Raw genomic sequence first — 6,068 nt, 5'->3', positions numbered from 1 at the left:
GTACAAGTCAAGTATTTTGTTCACATGTTTTTGGGGGGTTTTTTTTCTTGAACTTGCTGCAGGGTAAAAATCATGTGGAATGTGCTGCTCCCTGCCCGAAATCTACATTGGGATTCAGAATCAACCCTAAAGGAGAAAAATCTAGAACTGATAAGAGTTGATTAGATCGATTGGCGTTTATTTTACAGTTCTCAAAAGCTTGTTGGTGCTTGAATTCAGAACATAAAGAGACTATTATTACGTCTACCACTCTACCGATTTTACCAAACCATTGCCCTTTAATAATAATTATGGAAGTGGCGTAGCTAGAGTGTGTGCCACCCTTGAGTTTGCTGTCTCCACAGCTTAAACAGACTTATACAGCCGACAGAAAGGGGTTGCATCCTTAAAAGCGACGCCCAGGGTGGATCCCCTACCCACCCTCCACTAGCTGTGCTACCGAATTGTGGTTTCTGATAAAAGCACAAGGTTCCAAACTGAAGGATGAAAAGGAATCGATCAGATCACCTCTAATCCGTGGATAAAGCATTGTATTCGCAAACGTCCAGTTTAACCGATACGACAAGGCACAGCCTCGAAACTTTTTATAAAACTAATTTCAACAACAATAACCTGAACCACATAAACAAACCAATCTTTATTTTCTTTTGATGAGATTATTTAAACTATATCGTGTCAGTTTTCATTAGTCCTACCCGTTTGTGTATTTTGCCTTTGAAGATAGTTACACTTTAATGATAATTTTTATTACCATTGCATAAAAACTCCAACACCTCTCCTACCGTTTATAGTTGCCATAACAGAATCTCTGTTTGTATTAACCAGACATGACTTCAGAAGAAACTGTGAATGAATCTACAATAAATAGATTGATTGGAGTCTACTTCATCAGTAAATAATTCGTTCCGCCCGTCCGTCCGTCCGCCCGTCCACCCATCCATCTAGGTAATTGTTCAACACTGGTGAAATATGACTTCTCTCAAAAAATGAACGGTAACGAACAGATTTGCTCCTTTTCCAACGTTTGCAGTGCCATAATTTTCCATCAGAAACGTCACCACGTGTGGTAAGGCCACAGGGTGAATTACAATTTTTCACAGGTGTACATATTCATTAGTATTCGACGCTGTGCCAACCACTGAAGAATGTTGTCTCCAGCTTTTCCTAATTGAATGATAGTCCACGATTTCTCTAAGATTGGTTTGTTCCTTTGCGTCTTTTACTACTTATTTCCCCCTTAATTTTTATTTACTTTTTTAATAAAACCAAACTGAACAATTACCATCTGTCTATCTTCGTAGATAGATAGATAGATAGATAGATAGATAGATAGATAGATATAGATAGATAGATAGATATAGATACATACATACATACATACATATGTGTGTGTGTGTCGATATGTATGTATGCATGTATGTATGTATGCATTTGCATATACACTCATGACATCCATGCATATATATATATATATATATATATATATATATATATATTATATATATATATATATATATATATATATATATATGCCTGTGCGTGTGTACATGCATACATACGTACGCAAAACATAGGCACACACACATACACGCAGATATATACACATCAGTAAGCATTGTACACATTGTACATATGTATGTGCGTGCGTGTGTGTAATAGCGTGAGAAAGAGAGAGAGAGAGGGAGGGCAGACAGACAGACAGACCCAGAGAAAGAAACAATGAGAGAAAGAGGGAGATAGAGATTTACGCAAGTAATATTCCTATCGTGATTAGTAAGGATGAATAATAAGTAGGAATTATCCTTTACTGAATTCAGCTAAACATTGGAAAATGCACATACATATCACGCATGCAATCATACATACATACATACATACATACATATACACTGGTGTGTACGAGAAAGATAGAAAAGCATGTGTTGAGAAAAGAAATAGGAATTCACCTGTTTTCTCTCCCACGGATCTCAGCATAATTGTTATTCAAACGTGAACAGTTTCTGTCAGTCAACAATATGGACCAACGTGGAAAAGGTCAGACAACCGACAGGTGGCGCAAAAGACGACACGAAAATGAAGAATGCAGAAGATAGGTAAATGGAAGGTGCAGACGATCAATGAATGCAAACTCAAACTTCAAATAAGCGGAGAAATGAACGAGTTTGTATACTTTCCAACTGATACACCGCAATTATGAACATTGTTGAATCATTGAATAATGCACGTTTGGATTTGCTTGTGCCATTTCCCTTGCAATACCGACTCCCAATTTTCTTTTAAACGTTGACGTTGCTTAACCCAGATCATGCTTGATCGTACAGGTCTACGATCGAAGGTGTTTCCAGCTGTTCACATGCTAGAGCTTTTTGAGAGGATGTATGTAAAAAAACTTCCTTATCTAACACGTCTTCCTCTTGCATTTATCCAGACCGTAGGGTGTGATTAGAAGGCGATATGACTTTCGCGTGTCGATGTTCCTAGCTGGTTGAATTACCACATAGATGTTGCCTCTTTGCTTATCATTTGTAGTCAGGCTTTGTAGGTTATAAAGCAGTTTTTGTGTTTTTGAATATGAGGAAGACCCTGCGAATGAAAAGGCTCAAGTATCCCTAGTGATCCATATAGTTTATTTATTAATTTAGTTATTTATAATTAACTTTCTGTTAAAACCATGACGGTATCTTTAACAATCACAGTACTGCAAGTCAAGGCGAAAGATCGGCACCATGACTTTGAGGTGATATCTCACATTTTGGTTAACCAAGTCAGATTATGTGATGTCACAACATGGTATTTCTGAACATGTATACATTGTCGCATACGTGCACATACACGCGCGCGCGCGCACACACACACACACACACACACACACACACACACACACACACACACACACACACACACACACATGCGTACTCATTGGATAACCGTGCATAACATACGCATCAATGTGTACTCTATCTGCCTGTCTGTTAGTCTGACTGTCTGTCTATTTGTCTGTCTGTCTTTCCTCTTCTCTGTTTTTTCTCTCTCTTCATTTCTTACACTCACGCATATTCGTTCACAAATTACGTCAGTGAATGACAAACCAACAAGACAACCTCCCTGCAGGCACTCAACCTACTAGAAATAGCAACCAAAATCTCTGTTTGGTGAGAACTAACCAAGACAGACCTCACAACTCTTCTTTAGAACTCACAATCTTGCATTATCACATCTAATTCTCTGGCAATGACATCACAGAGCTTGCGAATTTCCCCTCTAGCTGATCAAGATTTCCAAAGGACAAATGGCGACGATAGCTCATTTTCAATGCGGTACCGATGAGATGTTTTACCATAGCCGTTTTAGCGTTACTGATTCGACGTTGACTTACTTGACATCAGACGTTTTAATGTTTCTTTTGTTCTTAGCCTCCCTCTCCCTCACACACTCACTCACTCACTCACTCTTTCTCACTCTTTTTCACACACACTCTCTCTCTCTGTCTTGCTCTATGTATGTATGTATGTATGTATGTATGTATGTATGTATGTATGTATGTATGTATGTATGTATGTATGTATGTATGTATGTATGTATATATTATGTATGTATGTATGTATGTATTATGTATGTATGTATATAAGCCTATTTCTCTCTGTGTTCAATTAATGAATTATTATCTCTCCCCCTCCCCCTCTCGGTGTATGTATATATTTCTGCGTGCGCGAGCGCGTGTTTGTGCGTGTTTTCCTCCAATGCCAAAACGTACTGTCGCCAAAACACGCTGAATGTCCACTCACCCGTGCCAAATCGTTAGCGTCAAAACAACTGCGCCCAATCGTCCCAACCCATCAAACTGTATTCTACATTACTTCAATGGGTGTGGGATGCGTGGTAGAGTCCCATAAGTTTATTGTAGTGTTAGATGTTGAAATGACGTTGACAACCATCTAATCATTTCTGAGCTCTCACTGGAACATCCATATTTCTCGACCCTACAATCTTTTAAAACTAAGTTATGGTTGAGATAGCAGAATCTGACGAAATTAATAGTGTTCTGTTTTGTTAAAAAGAAGACAATTCAAACAGTAGATTAAATTTTATGTTATGAGGAAGAAGAGAAGTCTGACGTTTTGGGTACAATCTTTCGACTCAGAGAAAAGAAATTTCAATTATTAATTATTAAAGCTGATTGGAAATTATAGCGACGCAAAGCAACCTTTCTTACACACATACACACTACAGAAGAGAAAATTCAGTTCACAACACCTTTTCTTCGAAGGTTTTTTGAAGAAGGGATCCTAACACTGAAATATTGAAATAGAAGATAAAACTACAAACAATTGACTTGCATTGTTTTATTAAGAACGTTTTATTAAAAAAAAAAAGAAAAATTTTAGTAGCTCGGACAAGACGTTAAACTGCACCCGGTAGTGAAGCTCCAGCCCGGAAGCTGAGGAGTGTTTGGAGAGAGTATGGAGTTGCTTATTAGTCACTACTACTCTTTGGCCCATACTAGCCCGTGGGGCATGGATTAGTACCTATCAAACGACAGTTATGAGTTAAATAGCAAAAGATTAACTTGGGCAGTAGCGTAACTACGCTGGGAGCAAGGGGGTAGTCTGCTACGGCTGACGTTTTTATGGAGGCGACACTTATGGGTCTAATATATAAGCATGTGTAAGCTTGGGGTCTGGGGGTGATGTCAAACTCAAGGGCTGTCCCGGGTAGCACATACTCTAGCTATGCCACTGGACTTGTGGCTAATGCAGAACTCGGAGGAAGTCTAGCTTATAGACATGTTTCACGCAGGCCCACCTATTTGTAGACAAGCCCTAAAATCACGTGAACCAGTCACCCTGTTTAAGCGTTAAATAAGCCCTTTGCCTCAAGAGGACGCTCGGAAGAACAAAAGACGAGCAGAGTAAACTGTAAATAAACCAGAAAAAAGGTAATAGGAGACCACTGTTGTACTTTCCCTAAGAAAAATGTTGGATCTTCAAACTTTGTCATGAAAGCCTATGATCGCCAATGCCTGTGGATATGGCCCAAAAAAGGAATCAGGACAAAATGGCTTAGCGGACAAAATGATTTGTGGTATTTCTTTCAATGTTTTTTTATGTTCTGAGTTCAGATTCAATTGTAGTTAACCTTTCGGGATCGATAAAATAAATATCAGTTGAGCGCGGGGGGGGGGGGGAGCGAGATGAAATTGATATGACCCATATTCTCAAAATCACTGGTATAGGCGCAAGCGTAGATGTGTGGTAAGAAGTTTGCTTTTCAACACATGGCTTCGGGTTCAATCCCACCTGTTGTGTGTGTGTGTGTGTGTGTGTGTGTGCACGCGCGCGCGTGTCTGTCTGTCTATCTGTCACCCACCACCGCGTAGGAGTCGGTGTTGGTGTGTTCATGTCCCCATAACTTCGCGGTTCAGCAACAGAAACCGATAGAAAAGGTATCTGGTTTTTTAAAAAATAAATACTGGGGTAATTTCGTTTGACTGAAATTCTTCAAGGCGGTGCCCCAGCTTGCCCGCAATCTGATGACTGAAACAAGTAAAACATAAAAGACTGCGCCAAAATTAGAATGAATTATTTATAGCTAGACTCACATTCGAGATGCATCGTTTATAAAAATAAATTTATGTATTTCTCGATGCTTCTACGTTCTACATGTTCAAAATATCCTTTATGGTGTTAAATGAAAATAAATGTTACATTGTTTTTCCTCTGACATTTTTGCTAGTCAAAGTTATGACTTCATTTCCCATTGACTTGATTTCCCTTCATCGCTTGAATCAGGGCCGGAAATGACAACTCGAAATAAAAGTGGGAAATGAAAACAACGGATGAAATAAAACATTTATTCTTTATTTGATAAATTGTAATACAGTGTTTTCCGGCATACAAGTCGAACTGAATTTTTATGACCGAAATTTACTTCCCCCAAAAGCTAGGACCACTTATATAACAAGACAACTCTGGAAGATAAAAAATGTCATGTGAAATGCAGTGGGATTTGGAAAGTTCATGTTTACACTGTATAGAACGTCGACTTTTACTCCTGGTAGAAATCTACAA

Source organism: Octopus sinensis, linkage group LG10 (assembly GCF_006345805.1).
Source record: "Octopus sinensis linkage group LG10, ASM634580v1, whole genome shotgun sequence".
NCBI lineage: Eukaryota > Metazoa > Mollusca > Cephalopoda > Octopoda > Octopodidae > Octopus > Octopus sinensis.
This window is presented reverse-complemented; position numbering follows the sequence as displayed.